Here is a 19,571-nt window from a genome sequence, read left to right as displayed (position 1 = left end):
TTGGCTTCCACAGCATCCATTTCTACTCCCTTCTTCTGCAGGGGGTACTAAGTTGAAGCTTAGAATAACAGCAAAGGTCGTCACACATACCCACAGCACTGACAAACTCCACTGAAGAATAGACTGTCCTAAGTCTGTTTTATTTACCCTTACAAAGAGTGTTAATTCTTTTCACTTTAAGTTAAGCCTACTCAGTTGTGGGTTTTGAAGTCAAGGGGTCTTGAGAGTTATATCTGATGCATAACAGGTTCTTGTACACCAGGATTTTACCCATTAGATTCTTAAGAAAAACATCGGCTCTGAAAATGCAGGAAGTGAAAATGGGTGAGCCAGCATCCTTTCATCTCCTCCCTAAACTTCTCTTCTCGTCTTCAGTTGTAGATGTAAAAACATGTTTTCTTTGAAGTCCAAGCCTTTTATTTCCTCCTGATCTTTACTTCTGGTCAAAGGTATTTCAAGGAAATGGACAACTTTCATAGAGACCAACTGAAACATACCACCACCACTAAGTAGAAGGGACAAACTTCAGCGAGGCCATCTGCTGCCTCTTTTGTATCTACACAGAAGGATTCATCATGACCTCAACTCCTCCCATACCACAGATGGGTGAAGGAGGTGGTCACTGGTCCTCTTGGAGCTCCCTGCTTTCTATCTCGTTCCCACAGGTCCCTATCACAACTTCCAGTGCAATAGGGAGCACATAAACTCTTTTCATTCTTACTGGAGAAAGAGGGAATGCAGCAGTCTTTTTATATCAGATATTATAACTTGGTTTGTGCAACAACAAGATAAAAGCTTGATCCACCAGCTTCAATAGTCACAGCAGAGGTATCAAGATGGGAAATAAGAACCAAAGAAAGAATCACGAAATCTACGAAAATAAATTGTTTCATGTCTTTGTAGAGAATGTGACAAAATGAACATTGACTTGACATATGGTGCAGCAGAAAAACACAATGTTGAATGCATTGGAAGTAGCAAAGCAGCAGGCAGAAAAAGTATGAAGTGAACAGTTTACTCACTTCCAGCTGAGACAACAACAAGGTTATCAGTTTCTTGCTGCCTGACCTGGAAACACCAAATGGTGAAGTTTCCTCCTTACCATAGCAATGACAGAATGAACAGACAGATATTTTTGTTGTTTCTTTCACCTTCAAAGGATGTTTTCCCCCTGCCTGATCTTCTCTAAGCCTCTAGCATTCCTTACTAATAGCATTTCTGCTGCAGAAGCTATCTTTAATTTAAGACTAAACAAAGCATTGCAAGGAGAAGCATCACGTTATTATTTGCCCAGTTACAGGTGCTGAGCAAGAACAAGTGCTACATATGCCATAAAAAATAGTACCTTGCACTTTGTAATCTCTTTCCTTGGGAAATTGGGAAGCCACATAAAGCCATAATTTAGTAAACTCCTTTGACAAAACTTCTGCTTTGCTTATTACTGACAAAATGTTCAAGGTGGCTTTAGTGCAGTACCCGAATACAAGCTACTATAAGCTATTAAGTTTATTAAGATGTATGAAAAACAGACTGTATCCTTGAAGTCCAGATTTTTTTTCTTTACCCAAATAGTTTTGTACAGGGCTAGATTATCAATTAATTTGTTTTAAGTGGTTAAGAAATTTAGAACTTACTTTTTTAATCCTGACAGATTGTAAGCAAAGCTTAATTGTTTATTTTATTCTTGATGTTTAACCTAAATTTAAACTGCATATTTACAATTGAAAAAGCGAAGTTGCAGTACATGGTTATGTTATCACAGAACTTGAATATATATACCTCAATACTAGAAGTTGCATATATATGTGTGCACACACACACATCCCTAAAGTCAAATAAAATAAGAAAATGAAACAATCAGTACTTTTCAACACTGACGCAACTATGTTCACTTTCATCCTTACATAAAATAAGAGAGAGAGTAAACTCGAGTCAAAAATTACAGCTGCATTTGTACTTAGCCTGATGGTCAACAACTTTGATAGCGGTCTGCTATAATAGCTGGTCATGTTTGACATTGTGCAGTCGCATTGACTCAGCTGTGTAATATAGACACTAAAAAAGCTGCCCTACAGAGGAAATCCGTAACATGGAGACATCAATACAACTTTACAAAGAAAATCCTCCAAGAAATCAACTGCAGAATGTCTTGTAGCAGCTCAAGAACAGTCTGAACTGCACTTGTGCATTGTGTTGCTCTGACAGCACAAAGCAACAGCAAATTGTGCTTAACTCAAAGCTGTCCTTAATACTGTGGATGATTAAACTTTGATTTAACATAGAATTGAAAGTTATAGTTCTGTAACATTTAATGATGATACATGATCATCAGGATCATCCTCAATATGGAGCAGATCATCAGCAGTACAGCAGAACAACCTAATTTTATGCTGACTCACTGTCAGAATACCTTGAAGTATTAAGGCAAAACATTAATATCAGAAATACAAATATATACATTTTAAATAGACCAGCAGTTTGACAAGACCCACTGACTTAACAAAGTTCAGAATTAAAGTAAGGCAAATAAAAAGTCTCAATTAGGTTAAACAGGGGCATACGTAATATCACAGAATCACAGAACTGCAGGGGTTGTAGGAGACCTCAAGATTTCAATAAGTCCAACCCCCTGCTAAAGCAGGTTCCCCACAACAGGCTGCACAGGTAAGGGTCCAGATGGGTCTTGAATATCTCTGTAAAAGAGACTCCACAACCTCTCTGGGCAGCCTGTTCTGGAGGTCCACCATCCTTATCATAAAGGAGTTCTTCTGCATGTTAGTATGGAACTTCCTATGTTCAAGTTTTAGGTCATTACTCCTTGTCCTACCACTACACTCCACTGAGAAGAGCCTGACTTCATCCATTTGCCTCCCACCTCCCCTTAGATACTTATAAACTTTTATCAGGTCCCCACCCAATCTTCTTTTCCCCAGGCTGAACAGACCCAGGTTACTCAGCCTGTCCTCATACAGGAGATACTCCAGGCCCTTAATCACTTAAGATGCCTCAAGAGCTTTAATTTTGGATCATGTCTATCCGAAGAAAAAAGAAAATTGGGGAAAAAAGTCAACTTGCTATTCATTCCTTCATGAATTTTGCAGTTATTAAAACACAAACATACCATTCTTTCAGGACATTTATATGGGGCAGCATCAAGACAGTTTAGCTGCTCCTGTATTGAGTTCAGTACCCTTTTAGGGAGCATAAATTTAAATATGAATGCATCATATCTTCTATGCTTCTGTACCTGTTGAGAATTCTCAACATGAATTACACATTATAAAGTTTATTCTTCTGCTCTACAGTGGCATTTAATTCACCAGAAAATATTTATTTTTTAAATATGAAACACATGAATCAAAAGCTTCCCTATAAATTTCAAACTGAATTAAAATTTTAGCGAAGCAAGCAAATACAAGATGAACTTGTGGCACTTACTTCCTTCTTCTGAACATTGGTAATACCATCTATTACTGTGTGCACTTATTCAATCTGAAGAGTGGAAGAACACTAAAAGTGATGTATAACATGTGGGAACAGAGTACTATAATTATATTATACCTAACTTATAAATCAGTTCTTAATATTACTACTCTACTAAAAGTGAAATCATACTATTTCACTATAGTTTTTTTTTTTCTTTTAAAAGAAAACATAGCATCCAAATCTTAAGTGTCCTCAATTTTTTTTTAAAGGCTGCCTCAAAAACATCATTCTTCTGTTTCTTTCTTAGACTAAATGTAGGCAGGAGATGTTTAATTCACAGTTTGGTTCCTCAGTACTTCCATGAATCCCACATAGGGACTTTCACTTTTGTTTTGTTAATAATAGCACCATGCATGAGGTGGTCATCAGAAGCTCAAGGAGAGCACTTTCCTGCAGGCTGTTCTCAGTGAGGGTCTGCTCAGAATGGAAAAGCAAGAGGAAAGAGATAAAGATCAAGAAAATGGCAGAGACCAATTAGTCAAGGCAGCCTGTCAGAGAGACCCAGCATCAAGAATGAAGAAGCTGTCTCGCTGCACACCAAGCCCCAGAAACAGCAGGAGCAAAAATATATACTTGGGTAAAGTAAATCCTAAATGGCATTTCTCACGTTAAAAAAAAAAAAAAAAAATCAGGGGAAAGAACCTATCTTATGTCTAAAACTGTTGAAAAATTTGTATCAAAGAGAAATGCTAACTGCTAATTTGGGATCTGATTAAGACTCTCAAACTGTGATACTGGGATTACACAGAAAATGAAAAAGATAACCAAGAAAATAGGGTATTTGGAGAAGGACAAATATTGATGCCAAGTAGAGTGTTCATGTACTTGTTCAACTTTCTTACATAATGATTTTATTACTTCTCACTATCAGCAAAAATAGGCTGGAAGAACAGTACTCAGTAAACCTGAAAAGCGGCTGTAGCACAAAACATCTCAGAGAAAATTTGCTCTAAGTAGGGAAGAAAGTCAGAAGAGAAAAAATAAGACTAGGGAAACTAAGGCAGCCCATGGTGTTTGGAAACAAAACAAGTTTTAAAAAAAAAATCACATAACTACATCTGCGAAAGCAGGAGTTTGGAAAAGGAAAAAGAAAAATTAAAAGTCTGAAGGAATGTTCCACTGGGAGCATCCCAGAAAAGGTAGGCTAGTTAAATGCTCTGCTTCATAAGAAGTCTGACAGAGGAGGCTTTACACAGTGTGTAGCATTCACTGGGTAGATGATAAGATTAGACCAATACAGCTAATTTTATTTAGCTACAGAAGGCAGAAAAGACAACATTAGGTTGCTGAAAAATGAATTAATAGTTTGAAAGAAAAAAATACATATACTTTAAAAAAAAAAACAACAAACCCAAACGCTGTGTTGAGTGACTTCAAGAACAATTGATGAATTTCCCTCTGTGATGATATCTCAAAGAAACACCCTCTTTTCTATGCCCAATTAGATCAAAATTTGCCTTCTCAGAATTTACTAAAACTTACTGGGCTTTGACCAGCTTTCCTTAATCTTTTTAAAAATTTTAGTCTTTCTTTAACTGTGTGCAATAACAGTTTGCTTCTTTTACAGTGTATGCAGCTATGGCACATGAGTGAGAACACACAATTCTGTTCCACCCCTATTTGCTGCTGTTCTGCAAAGTAAGAAACAAAGTGACACTGAAGCTGGAGGCCAAACACCAAAACCAAGCTGACTTCATAAGAAGTTATTAAAATAGATTTTAAATGTAGAACACACAATCATCTATTATAAATAAAATATTACTTAAAATGTTCCTCTCTATATTCCCATGCCCATAAATTCCCTATTCCCTCTGTTTATATTCCCCACAGGGACATTCTCAATTTCTAATCCCACTCAAGAGAAATCATTCAGACAGAGACTTACTTTGAGGATTTAACATTAGATAGGAAAACATATTCTGAGAGTTCTGACTCATTCAAGTGCCAGGAACAGTTGCAGGTGATGAGGTAGGGGAAATTATGTCAAAACTGGAAGAAAATTAGTTTCAAAAGCTGTTGTTCAATTCACAGATGCTAAATACATCACATGACAGTAACCAGTTTCATACTGTTTCAAAGGCTTGGCTTTATTTGGCACTTTAGTGATTTAAAAAGTTGTCCTGTTAGGGCCATAGCTGACTTGAAAAACATGCTGGACTACTTCACAGGAGTATGGACTGAGGCAGTTAAAAGAGAAAGAGCATCTTACATCCCTTACATCCATATCTGTGTCTAAAATTAATTTAAACATCAAATAGATGCAAAAACCGTACATATACATATTTAAAACACACAAAAATATCAGGACATTTGTCTTGTAGGAGTTATTGCTCTCGGTGAAAATACTTACAGAAGAACAGAGACTTCTGATGATTAATTGAGCCAAAATAGGCCTACACATTACAGACAGAACAAAAAATAAAATCCTTTCGTACTTCTGCCTTCTACATTCTGGGTTGTTTTTGTTCTCAAACAACAAGGCATTCCCATGGTGCTGCACTGTAAAGCTGAAATCTGTCCTGTGACTTTCAATCATAACATCACAAATACAGTTAAAAAGTCATTTCTGACTCAAAAATCTGTATTAACTACAAAAATGTAAGTGTGGCATCTTTTGTGATTGATGTAAAACTGAAGTACACTAGCAGGTTACAAGCATGCAACAGAGGTGCTACCATCCATGATTAATGGAGTAGAAATTAGTATTCTCAAATGGTGCTTCATTGCGCGTTTGCAAGAAATAATACCAAATAATTCAATAAAACAGTAATTAAAAACCTGCCTCAATTCTCCAGGTAGTGTTGCAATTGTGCTCCCACAACCTCACAGCTGAGCACAGAGAACTCAGCTGCCTCCATTGAACTGCGCATACACAATCCACCCACCACTGACTGCTGCTGCTTCATAGGGGATCCAATTACTGATATCATTCTGACACTGGAGATTAGCTGATTGCCAGTTCAGTGTGCTTACAAAATCTTATGTGTCACAGGAGGCCCTTTACTTGTTTCTGTAAGACAAACAGTATTTTTTCTCAATCTATTAAAAACCCACTAGAACGTATTCTCTCTCATGTGTAGCGCTTCAGCCCCATCCTGTTGGCCTCAAAGCAAATTTCCCTTCTTAAATTGCCACAGAACTAATGCATGGTGACAGCAGCAGGAAAAATACACTTTTAATTGTACTTTTTAAAGAATAGACTTAAGAGAAGCAGGAGCCATGTAAGCCACTGTTTTAATACTCAGAAAGACCACCGCTCTGTTTTAAGCCTGAGAATGCAATCAAAATTTTTCTTTTTAAAAAGCATTGATTGACTTTGCATTGATCTTTTCTTTCCAAATTTAAGAGCAGGTAGGAATAAACATTTGTGAAAGACAATGATTTGACTTCTGCTAAAAGAGTGTTTTTCTATTCTTCAGTGATGTAAATAGAATTAATTAAGACAGTGGAGTATTAGTTTAAATCTTTTATCATTCAGTGGAAATACATCAATGCAGTTCCAGAACTATTTTCCCGTTCCAGCTGTTGAATCAAACTGAAAAGAAGGCATGGAAAACCAAACCACAAGTAGGGCAAATTAATACCTAAGCAAGAAAAGTCAGTTGCAAGACAAATGTGAAAGACAGAATGATGAGCAAGAAGCATTTCTGTTTTCTCACCATCAACACTGGTATTGTTACAGGCAGACATTCTAATGACTCTGCTGATTATTCAAGTGTCTAGACTGTATCTACATATGAGATAACAAGAATACCATCCTTAATGCTCTGATGAACTTTGCTATCCATTCTAGAAAACAATGTCTTCATCAGCTGTGACCAGACGATTTATATTACTTTGAATACTGTAGGATTGTGTTGTAAATAACACCTTCTCTAGAGAACAGAATTTTTAATTGACGTGGGACATGATGTGATGGCACAAAAACTCGGAATAAAAGAGACTTTATTTATGTTCCTATATTCAAGAAAAAAAAAAAACAGAACCAATAAAACAAAACCAGAAGGGTATTCCACAACACCCATTTTAATTAACCTTATCAAATCCTCTTTAAATAAAGCTGGAACTGAACCCATGAATTTCTGAGGTTGAATTTACCTATCGACAATATGCAAATTTTGTTTCAAATGATAAAAAAGACTTCATTCACAACAGAAGCACCGAGAATACTGTGAAAGAACACAACAAACAGGGTTCAAACAGTATTAAAGAGACAAGCTGCATTTTCGCAAGTCAAATGCAAATCTCGTTGGGATTTGACTATCCTCTTAACACCCTTCTTGGAAAAAGTAATCTATGGAAACCTACCGGTGAGAAGTATCTTAGAGCTTTATCTTATGCCCTAACAAGCGGTAAAATAAGGTGTTCAATCATAGAACAGCTTAGGGTGGAATAGCTGTTTCTGACTTTCGGACCTCACTGAATCCCCAGAAGAGCATAAGATCAGACCTGGGTACAGAAGGATGAGAAGTAATGTCAGAATGTCATCTCATCCATCCTTCTTCTTCCATCAAGGAGCTCCAACCTGCCTTTGATGGACGCTGCCTCATTCCGAAAGTCTCCGGTAGAAAATCCACTGTATCTCCAAATAATCAGCTGCCATCCTTTACAAATGTTACTTTGAAATACCTTGGGAGCTATTGGGAATAGGTGAACGGTTGGACTGGATGATCTTCTAGGTCTTTTCCAACCTTGGTGATTCTATGATTCTAAAAGATTTCCCTAATGCCTAACTTAAATATCCCTCACTACAATCTAAGCCCATTATAATTCTTGCCTGATGCCCCACAAACAAGAAAGTTTACTCCTTTCCTCTATGCAGCAACCTTTCATGTATTTGAATTTAAGTACTCAGTCTTTTATTCGGCACACAAATAACCCTAATTCTTTAAAACTGTGGGTTTTGTGCAGGTTTCTGGCTTGCTGGTCCTTACGGCTCTCTTCTTTTGGACTTGCATGAAAGTCAGACTAGCTAAAGGAATGTGACATACAACTGTACACACGGTGTTAACTTCCACCACACGAACTTCTTTACTGCCCATATACCAAATCTGCTAAAATAAGCAGTTCTTACTAATAAAATCACTGAAAAAGCTATAAGTACATTTATCTTCCTAAATGAACATCACTTGAAGAAAAAACCTTTCACTGATTTATAATTTTAACTCTGCTTTTGGTGTGAATACTGCATCATTACATCATCTATTGAATGCATACTGTTTTTGAAGTAGCAAAGAACTTAATGGGTTGAAAGACATTTCTTGTATAGTCATCGTGAGTTGAGATTCAAAAACAGGGCACAGAAATAAACCTGATGTGTTCATACACTTGAATAAAGTTACTTCCATTAAAGAAGAAATATAAGTGCAATACACTGCGAAGAGAAGCTCTCCGTTTTGAAAGAGATACCAGTGAGAGGCAGCTGTAAGCCCTTTGTAACTCACACAGGTTAGGTGTCATCAATCCCTCGGCTCATGTTAAACATTACCAGCCGAACCCACTAGTCATTGTTCCTATGGCAGAGCTGCTACAGCACCGAATCCGAATGTTCAAAATGCAAGTGCTGGTATTACACGTTAAGCATTCCTAATTGTTAATTCTACATTACATAATTGGAAGTATTATCACTCTTTTGGTGCTTGCCCTAATACCGTGCTAACCACACCTCATTGCCAGCACTGACATCAGCAGAGCGTGAGCAACACTGCACATCATTCCTTACATGCCAAAGCTACCCAGGAAGTCTAAACTGGTGCATTACAAAGTAGAAATGTGTGTATGAGCTAACACATTCCAAGCAGGTTGCTCTGTGGCACCAAACATTTCTAACCACTTATCAGCTGTGAAGCTGCTATTTGCATTTTATACTCCATACTTGAAAGCATCACAGCTGCCTCTGGCAACAAAGAAAATGCAAAACCTGTTGGAAGAAAATAAATAAAATAAAGCTGTTTCCTATGGGACAATTCAAAGTCTCACCTCATCATCCTGAGACATCAGGGATTCTGTGTTGCCTCTATTTTTATTAATAATGCAGCAACAGTCTTTCAACCACTCTTTCTGAAGAGGTGCTTTTTCTTTGGAAGAGATATGAGTCATGTGATTATCTCACTCATCTGGAGTCAAAGGCTAAAAACTGATAGAGGTTCTCACTATCAACTAGTCTATAATTTGGCACCTAGAAAAGCAGTAATAAATGGATGTTTATCTACTCAACAGGGAATTTCATTTTACTCTCCGCCTCCAAAATCATTACCTGCACAATAGGAACAAGCAACAGGAATACACAACATAATAAACTACTGTGGGCTTACTGCCTAAACTGCACCTTAAAATAATTTTCTGTATCAGAAACGCAAGCAAACTATAATCCGCAATATGACTTTGCTGACACTGAAACAAATGGCATTTGCATCTCCTATGAACAGAAAAGAAATTTATGATTCAGATAAAGTTACTACTGTTCTCACTATTGTTTTCCTTGGTGAGGAAAAAAAACCCAAAAACTTAAAGATTTCTTTTTTTCTTTGAAATATGCTGAACCAGAGAATTCTATTAAATAAAAGTTGGGTAAGAGACTTTCTGTGTAACCAAAACTTGACATAAATTTTAGAGTTTGTTGAAAAATATCATATGTTCTCAACAGCAATATAAAAATATTGTTCAATTAGATTGCTTTAACATTTAAACTTATGCCTGGAATATATCTCACCAGTTAGAAAATAAATAGTACTTTTAGAATAAAACCCTGTTAAAACCATATGCAGTAACTTATTCTGAATTATGATCTCTATTTTTTCTAGGCTTGGCAAATTAATAGAAAAGAAATGAAAATATTTGTAAATCAAATAACATTGAAAGTACATAGCCATATTATAATTCCTATTTTTTTTCTTTCTTCTTTTTTTGGGGGGGGTTCAAGGAGGAGGGTTTTGTAGAGTGGTATTTTACAGTATGGCACAGTATGAAAAGCTAACATAGTTTCAAGTAATATTTGTCCATTGTCTTACTCTTAATAACCTTGATTCTTGATTCTTGTCAGTATTGTATCTCTTCAAGCATGAAACGAGTAATTCTTTTTCTTTCTTTTTTTTTTTTTTTTTTTTTTTAAACATACTTTGGAGATATTTCAGTGTAGAAAGAGATACTTCTAGCCCATTACTAATGTCACTTAAGTGGCTGGATAGTCAACCTGTGATCCTATGCAACACAACACAGCAAGAAAAGGAAGTAGTCATTAAAGGAGCCAGAACAGTCACTTATATAAATCAATATGGAGTAATTGAAAAGAATGTAATGAGAAGAGATGTTTGACAAACAGCTGTGTTGTTTAAGGCAGGACTGTATCACCTACTCAAAACTTGAGAAAAACACCAGGAAGTAACTCCACTTGAGTTTAAGCAAACAAGTCACTGTTTCTGTATTGTCTAAAAAGAATCAGTCTATATTACTCTGCAAATTTGGTATCTCTAAAGTTTCTTGGTTACTCTAGAGTGACTGGACTAAGTAATTCCTTTAAGGTTAAAACACACAATACAGCCATCATACCACAACATACATGTTTATGTTTCCATAGCTCACAAAGAAAACTGAAAGTGAGAAGTACATCATCTTTTTTCCAGCCAAAGGAAAGGATTTGCTTCTAAAAACATATTTGTTTTTATGAAAATAGCACACTTCCTGTCATAAAACCCAGAACATCAGTTGAGGTTTGTGTTCTTTGATGATTTGTTGGCTTTGATTTTTTTGTTTGTTTGTTCTTATTTATTTGTTTGTTTGTTTATAATCTGTAAGAAGGAAAAGATTACTGGCAGGAAGAGACATCTCCAGAGAAGTTTTAGTGAGTTAGTCTCATCCCAGACAGGTTCAGCTACAGGCATGGGGTTGTGCTCAACTCCTATAACTCTGGGTTATCTCAGTCACCATGAAAATCTTATGCCCTAGACTCTTCCAGTCCTGCCTTCAAGCTCAGAACAACAACAATCAAAGTATTTCATGTAATGTGAATTATTTGTCAGGCAATAAAATATGATAATGAGATGTTTCTCTCCACGGACAGCATTCTGCACAGTGAAGCTTACAGTTGTCACTTTCAGTAGCAGACCAAAACAAAGCAAATTCTCTGTAAATCTCAGAGTTTTCCCACAGCATCAAACTTTATACACTGACAGAGTAGAATGGGGAAGTCTTTTTCCTTTTATGCACCATTTTTTGGCTAAAATAATAGAGGATTTCAGTCTAGCTACGAGGCATGCAGTTTTGCCTGATAATAAAATTACAAATAAAAGCTTCAGCTTGTAACAGAATGAAAACTGGGAACTTAGAAATTGAAATTCAACATACATACTGGAATTTGGAAATAAATGTACATGTATATCCATCATCAAGCAGGAGTCCTGACTTGCATTTTATCAGAACTTGACTGATTGCGGACAATTACTAATCATTTATCAGAACTGGTGAACATATTCATTAGTGTTTTCTTTTATATACATACTGTCTGAAACTAGGCCTTCACTGAGAAGTTATCAGAGAGACCGAGGCAGATATGGCAAGGTGCCACAGAATGGATAGAGTGGACTTAAACATTCAGCCTTGCTAGTCAGCCTGGACATTTATTCTTATCCTGGGACTCCCACAAAAAGCAACAGAAAGCAGAAAAATTACCTTTATATTATAACTTCAATAATTATTTGGGGCCATGCTGAAAGGAAAGAGGAGGAGACAGTCTAAAATTTCAAAATCTTCAAATTAAAACTATGCGTACTAGCAGACTGCGTGTTCCACAGAAGGTAAGCATTTTGTATCATGGCGCACGTCTTAAGGGTAATTGACACCAGAATGTGACCCCCACTCTATGTGTCAAACATTACCATAAAATCAATAGCACGTCACATTCCCTGCGCTATCACACACCTGTGTTTCAGCCTGGAGGCCTGCAGCACTTGGTGTGGAGTCCCTCGAGGTGCAGGCCACGTTGGATGGGCAGCCATTGCCCCACCAGCCCCAACCATCTGCAGCAAGAGCACATGGCAAGACGAGGATGGCCTCTGGCAACTCTGGGGCTCTGTCAGCAAATCCTGTGGAACAGAAAGCATACAGTTTGTTTTCTACACCACGAGTGACATCCTCATTTGAAGATGTGCTGGAGCTGCTTTGTGACAAGCACAATGTTAAGACATGACAGAAATATACTCACAAGAACAGCCATCCTGCCAAATACACTTAGATTCAACTTAAAGCTTTCACTTGATAGTCCTCTGATTAATTCTTTTTTTCCAGGGAGAATACACTTTCCTTTCAAGCTTGTTACGAATCAAGCTTTTCTTCACTTTATAGACAAATTAGTTTTTTAATGGCCTCTACCCTTAAGAAGGCAAACAGTTTACCTTATCATAAGACCAACAAAAACTTCTGGGTTAATCAAATGTCACAATTACGAGGGGAAATAAAATTAAAAAAAAAAAAACAAACAAACATAACCAAACATGAAATGAACAGCTACAGTTCTCTGAAAAACTGCAACAGATCTCTTTGCCGTGAGCCCCTTCTCCTAAAAGATTGCGAAGGCAGTAGCTTCTCAGTTCAACATTGCAGAACTGTCAGTCTATGAGAAGCTCCATTTTCCCAGATGATGTACAGCCTCGTTGGTCACTAGCACTTTCCAAAATGTGACACAACTTTCATAAATGGTTGTTGTTGTTTTTCTTTTTCTTTTTTTTTTTTTCTCTTTCTCTTTCTTTTTCTCTTTTTCTTTTTGACCATATAAGGGTGCCATTCTAATAGACTTCTTCTTGATCAGATGGTTGTGTATGGACCTACCATAACATATGTAATCAGAAAATTAATACAGCATACCACCCTCATTTGAAATTTCAGCACCTAAGGTCACCTCCTACTACGGGTTTCTGATGTGCCAAATCACTATTCCTAAGTTTGGTGATTGCAGTATTCGTAATGCAGCACACACTTGAATTTCTGTTTGAATCTTGTTCCTGGATATTTTGATTTATGCAGTGGTGCTCAATTATTTCTCTCCTTTTACTCCACCTGAGGCTTCCAAACCCAAGGCTAGCATTTTACTCATGAGGAAAAAGACAGATAATTCCCATGGCATAGATGAGAAAAAGATCAAAACCACAAATCCTCGTGTTCACTGACTGCAAAAATACCATGCTCAGTTATCACTGCCAGGCTATCAAGCATAGCTCAGTCAAATAATATCAGTGAGGTCACTATTCAGAGAAGCAGGTGCTGTGTGCCTCATAACTGAAGGTGTTGAGGCACACTTGACCCCAGTGCTATATGAAACCATATACATGGCAACTTTGGCTCCTGAAGCTATCCACTATGTTCCTCTGCTAAGAATCAAAACCGAGAAAATCCATTTTCCCAGGTTAACACATTTTTCTATTTCAAATACTCTAAGAAAACATAATAATAGCACTAGGTTTTTCTGAAGAAGAGGATTTGCAATGAAGAGATGACAGTGCATCGCCGTCTTTGAACACATAGTAGTAGCAAATCCTGAATGGGGATGCTAAGTGAATTCACAAACCTGTAGGATTTGATGTAGTTTCATACCTCCACCTCTGTAAAACAACAGCTTTTGTCACAAAGGACCTTATAGACTGGGACTGAGAAAACCTAAGGGAAGTTTGGAACTTACTGAATATGTGGTGCTGCTTTAGCATGTGATGAGAAGTCAACTGAATTATGATGGCACACATCTATTTCCTTACCTTGAGAGACATTTTTTTGAGTTAATCACTGTCTGCAATGTTTCTGAAAGCAGTTTACAACTTTTCAAAGCTTTGAGAGTAGCTTAAGCATCACTTCAGAGATAAGCCATCTCATTAGCCACTGAAATGCAACTTTGTTGCAAAGCTAACAGAAGAGGGTGGGTATTAATTTTGGGCAGAAAAAGAAAAGGAAAAAAAAAAAAAGCAGCAACATGTTTTTGTAACAGAGAGAATCCTGAATTAGCAAGTGTTTATGAGAATGACCTCCACAGGAAAATATCAACAGATTTCTCACTGAGTGCTTTAGGATGGGGGCTTTATAAAGGACTTCTTGGAAGCAATCAATTTAAGTATTTAAAAAATCAATGTCTAGAGAATTCAGTTCTGCCTCAAAAGGCTAACTGGTGAATGTAGGACACCCTGTTGAAAAGCAAACATCCCCACAGTGTGTTTAAAAATCATGGTCAGAGAATGGAATATCTCAGGCAAAAAAATACTGTGCTATGAAAATAGGACATATATACAATATTCAACCAAGCTAAAACAATAAGGACATCTTTTCATTTACCTATGGTTTCAAAATGCTAACCTCAGACTCCCCGCCTAAATCCCAAGTGACCATGAGTGGAGGAGTTAGACCCTACCTACCTATAACTAAGAGGCATGGGAATTCCTCTGCGCTGTACTGCAAATGTCATTTGTCCATGTAATATACTTCAGTGAGTAAAAGAGAGCTACTAAAGAGAAAAAACTGGCTACCAAATTAAACCTTTTTTGCGTACATGAACAGTAAATTATTTATATCGCAGAATATAAGAGAAATATAAACTGCAGGAGATAATTTCTCTACTCCTCATGAGATATGCATTAAAAGGTTCAACAAAAGATATTATGTCGGATTGTGCATTTACTTCTAAATTATTGATGAGCTGCGTCTGTTGTTATTTGTGCTTGCATTAATAGAAACAAAAGCAAATACTAAACTTCTAAATAGAGTGTGTCTGAAAAAGCATGTGTTCATAGGCTCCAGGATTCCCCACAGACCTGAAGGGATTCTCATAACCTCACAGGTATCTTCAAGTCCTAGAATTTGCATTCTGCTTTCCAGCTCAGCTTGCAGATGTTTAAAAATACATGCAACAAGACAGCTCGCTTTTGGCTACACATCTAAGAGGTTCAAACATCTGAATTATTCTGTCTGAGGTCAACTATGATATGTGTGCCAAATTAGGTTGAAATCCAGCTGGGAAGAGCTGTGAAAATGCTAAGATCTTTGGTGCTAGGGAACTTCTGCTTTTTTTGACCGATGCACACTCTTTCAGCTCTTCTTCCAGAGAGAGGACAAATCTTCAGGAACCAAATATGTAACTTGACCAAGCATATAAACTTTCACCTTATAAATCTATAGATTTCACTCACTTGAATTTTGCCTTACAGATATAAAATGCTGATTGTGAAATTTCTTAACAGTTTTCATTAGCTACTGGAATGCTAGAAGACAAGGAATACACATCACATGCATTTGTGTACCAAGAAGATTCACAAAAAAGATAAAACACGCATTTCCTGGGATTTGGAATTCTAATATCTCTACATTTTTTAATATAAGCAGAAAATATTTTCCAGTAGTTTGGGATCAAGGCATGTAACCTGAGAAAGCAGTATACACCCAGGATAACTCCATCAAAATTGTACTATTCTGAACAGATATAATTCCAATGAAATATGTATTTCAGTATGATTCAGCTACTTCACCAAAGAACTAATGCTCATCCAACAACTTATGAAAATTTTTGGCACAAGTCAAATTGTGAACTAGTAATTTAAGGAACTCTTTTGACTGATACTCTAAAAATAATTTCACATGCATTTTTATGTGATGACTGATATTTCATAAAATAACATCTCTTGAAACATTTCAAAACAATTAAGGTAGAGCTAAACAGAACAAGTGGTTCTGCTCTTCAGGGATTTGTCTTTATACTTAAAGTCCCAACCCCCAATCTGAAAGCAATCTTTGCTTTCTCTTCTTCTGGAATAGATAGCACCAATTTTAAAGCTACTCTTGGGAAAAGAGAACTTAAAACAGAATTATCCATAAATGAAAATCATTAGCATTTTTTCTCTTTACTAAATACCTCAGATTTCTAAACCCAAATATTTTAGGAATTTTAAGCCTCTAAAGAAAAGTCAAATAGCTACTTCACTTCAGCACTGCTAATCTCTCTCCCCACTCCCCCCCTGCCTCCACCAGCATCTCCCAGGTTTATCTTACTTCTTCCACTAAAGGAGACTAGAAGAGTCTGAAAGCAGTGGAGAATGGACTAAGGTACACTTGTAAATATTCATTTCATCCTGGAGACCTACACAGTAACATTCACTAGGTGTAGGACACATTTTTTCATGAACAATCAACATACTACCATAAGCCTGAAATGTAAGCCTCAAATATGCTATAATGGACTAATTCCAAAAGTGTCTGAGATTGCCACCTATTAAGAAACCTCAGAAAAATGATCAGTGTAAGAGGTAATTTCTGGTATTTGTTTCTTCAAATCAAAATCAAAATCTACACAGAGTCTATTCAATCAAAGTACTCTATTCAATCAAAGTACTCTATTTTTACCAGTATGGAAAGAAGCTGTTTATGATATAACTTTAAAATACACAAACCATCACAGAAGCAGTACAGAACATTGCAGCATACTGTGTCTAGATAAACGAAGTGAAAACACCAGTTGCATCTGTTCTGGAAGCTGAGTTTGCAATGGCAAATTCATAATTCAATTTCTACCAGAAACCTGCAGAGCTGGTCAAAGAGTGGAAGACTCTACTAAAAGACCTGACCTCCCTGTTCATTACAGAGTCCTACTGAACAGCTGTGCATTATTACCTCCTTAACGAAGACAGAGCAGAGCCTCAATATTATCGTGTGAAAATCTATTTAAGGATAGCCTGAAACAAGTACCTCACTTATCCAAAGGAAAAATCTAAGGCCTCCAATGTGCAAAAACTAGTCAAGGATGCTGTCCTTGACCATGACACAGAGCAGGCTTCTTAGGAAGAATATAAGAACAGGGCATATTCCTCCTACTTTCAATTAAATCAGTGATTTACAGAGAACTGATAGGAGCAGGTCACATCTGAACAGTTGAATTTTACAGCCACCGTGGACGTTACTGTCCATGAAGCTTGCTAATCTCATTTTTAATTGATTTAAAACTTAGTCCCCCTTAATGTCCTCTGGCTCTGAGTTCCACAACCCAGGTTCAAGCTGCCAGGAAGGGTTTCAGAACTTGCCTTTACTGGGCAGCCAAAAGAAACAGTAAATAGCTGTTCTTTGGACGCCTTCTCCGCAAGTGTCCTGGTGGAAAGAGAACCAGCTCCGAACATATTTGCCATACAGGCAAATATATAGGAGACACACCTCTCAATCTCCGTCACACTCTCTCCTTTGTTTCAATTTTTTTCCCACTTGCTCATTTGCTGTGAGCAAAATGGTAATTTCTTCTTCAGGGAAACCCCTTTTCTCCCAATGCAATCCTGACAGAAGATCTGTGACTGCTCCAAACTTACAGATCACTTTGGTTCATAAGGCTTTCAGTTTCTCTTTTCTTGTAGTAACAGCTCTATCTAGTTATGGCTGGTTTCTAAATTAGGCGTAGTATTTGTGAGCATTAAAACAAATACTCAGAAGACCTTTCACATGCTAATCAATTCCTTTATTTTAATGTAACTGTAACCTGCCCAAACCACCCATATATAGTCCCAAGGAAGCTGGAGGCTCAAGATCTTGTTCAAAAGTGGTAAAAAAAAAGTAAAATCTCTGCAGAAATGAAGTGCATTTTCCCTGAGCCCTATCAAAAAGAACAAAATCAAGGAAATGGAAATTGATGGAGAAAGGCGAAGTTTCAAAACAAGACAACTTTTTTTTAAATTAGAGACAGTCGATATTAACTGAGCATTCGTTGTTTGAACCAATGGCCATTGGAACACAGTTGTCTGTCTGTTTTTCAGCAGATTCATTAAATGCTTAGTGTGATGCAGAGAGGTATGTTAGTTTTAATGAAATAACACTAAGAATAGAATAATTAAGATTGAACAATAGAAAACACCATCAGTTAGTGAGATATCTTAAGCCAAGAAACAGTCCTGTCCCTTGTGGCAAAAGTAAAATTTCTAAGAACATCTAGAGCTAAACAGTGGAAAAAGCACTTGAAGATATAATTACACTTAAAGCACTTAAAGATATAATTACACATAGGGAAGAGAAAGAAAAACAAACAAAAAAACACACAGGAGTATCCATCTGTCAGGTTGCTTTTCATCTCTGTCATCAGTGATTCTTTTATAAAAACAGTGCAAATCTGACTTCAGCCTGAAACAACCTAGTTGCAAATGCTCATGGATGGCTATCATGTACTCATGGATAGATGTCCCTGCAGAAGAGGAATAATATGAAGGATAAGTGGGATTAGCTCAAGGTACTTTTCTCTCGTTCTGTAGGCACTATCTCACATGACAGCAACATTCCAGAAGATCAATGAAATTGGTGAAGCAACAGAGGGAGTCTCATGAGCATGGATTAACAAACAAACAAACAAAAATAGTGAAGAAGCAGAAGTAAGGCTGTAAAATTGCTTTCTAATTCTTCATTTCCAAAGAAACATTCACAGAAAATGCTAATATTTGCTTCCACCCCCGAAGTGTCCTGTGACAGCACTGTCATTAGTTAGCACTTCCATTTCTACAGACATGTGTTAGGACCTATTACACTACTATCTAAGCAAATTATACCAAAACTGCTATATTTTCTTCCTTAGTGTGACTCATGCCAGCTGGACTAGTCTAAATATTAATAAACATCATTAAATATATTATATTCAACGTTAATTCATGCCAGCAAGGATAGCTAACAAGAAGAAAAGGAAAGAAAAAAAAAAAAAAAAAGACTATTTCAATAAATCATGCTCAGATGCTGTGGTGACTCATGTTACTAAGTAAATAAACAAATAAATAAATAAAAACAAGACTTCCAGAAAGTCTCAGGTATTTTCAATAAATGGATAGGTATGTCTACCAATCCTTCCGTCAATATTTTCACTGCTGTCACTTGGTAGAAGATTTAAAAGGCAATACAGGAAAGTCTATTATTTGCTAAAAAATTAAAAAGAGCTAAAGTACCTTGATCAAATTCCAGGGTGATCTTTCATGCTTGCAAGACTAAACATCATTGAGTGTCCCTGGAAAGGACCTACTCTCTGAACTTCCAGTAGGATAACCCTATTTTGTCCTGGCATCTACAAGCAGCACCCCAAACAAGTCCTTCTGAGCACAGTGCTG

Source organism: Lagopus leucura, unplaced genomic scaffold, assembly GCF_019238085.1.
Source record: "Lagopus leucura isolate 7727_CA_CO unplaced genomic scaffold, USGS_WTPT01 Super-Scaffold_100159, whole genome shotgun sequence".
Lineage (NCBI taxonomy): Eukaryota > Metazoa > Chordata > Aves > Galliformes > Phasianidae > Lagopus > Lagopus leucura.
Note: the sequence above shows the minus strand (reverse complement) of the source record.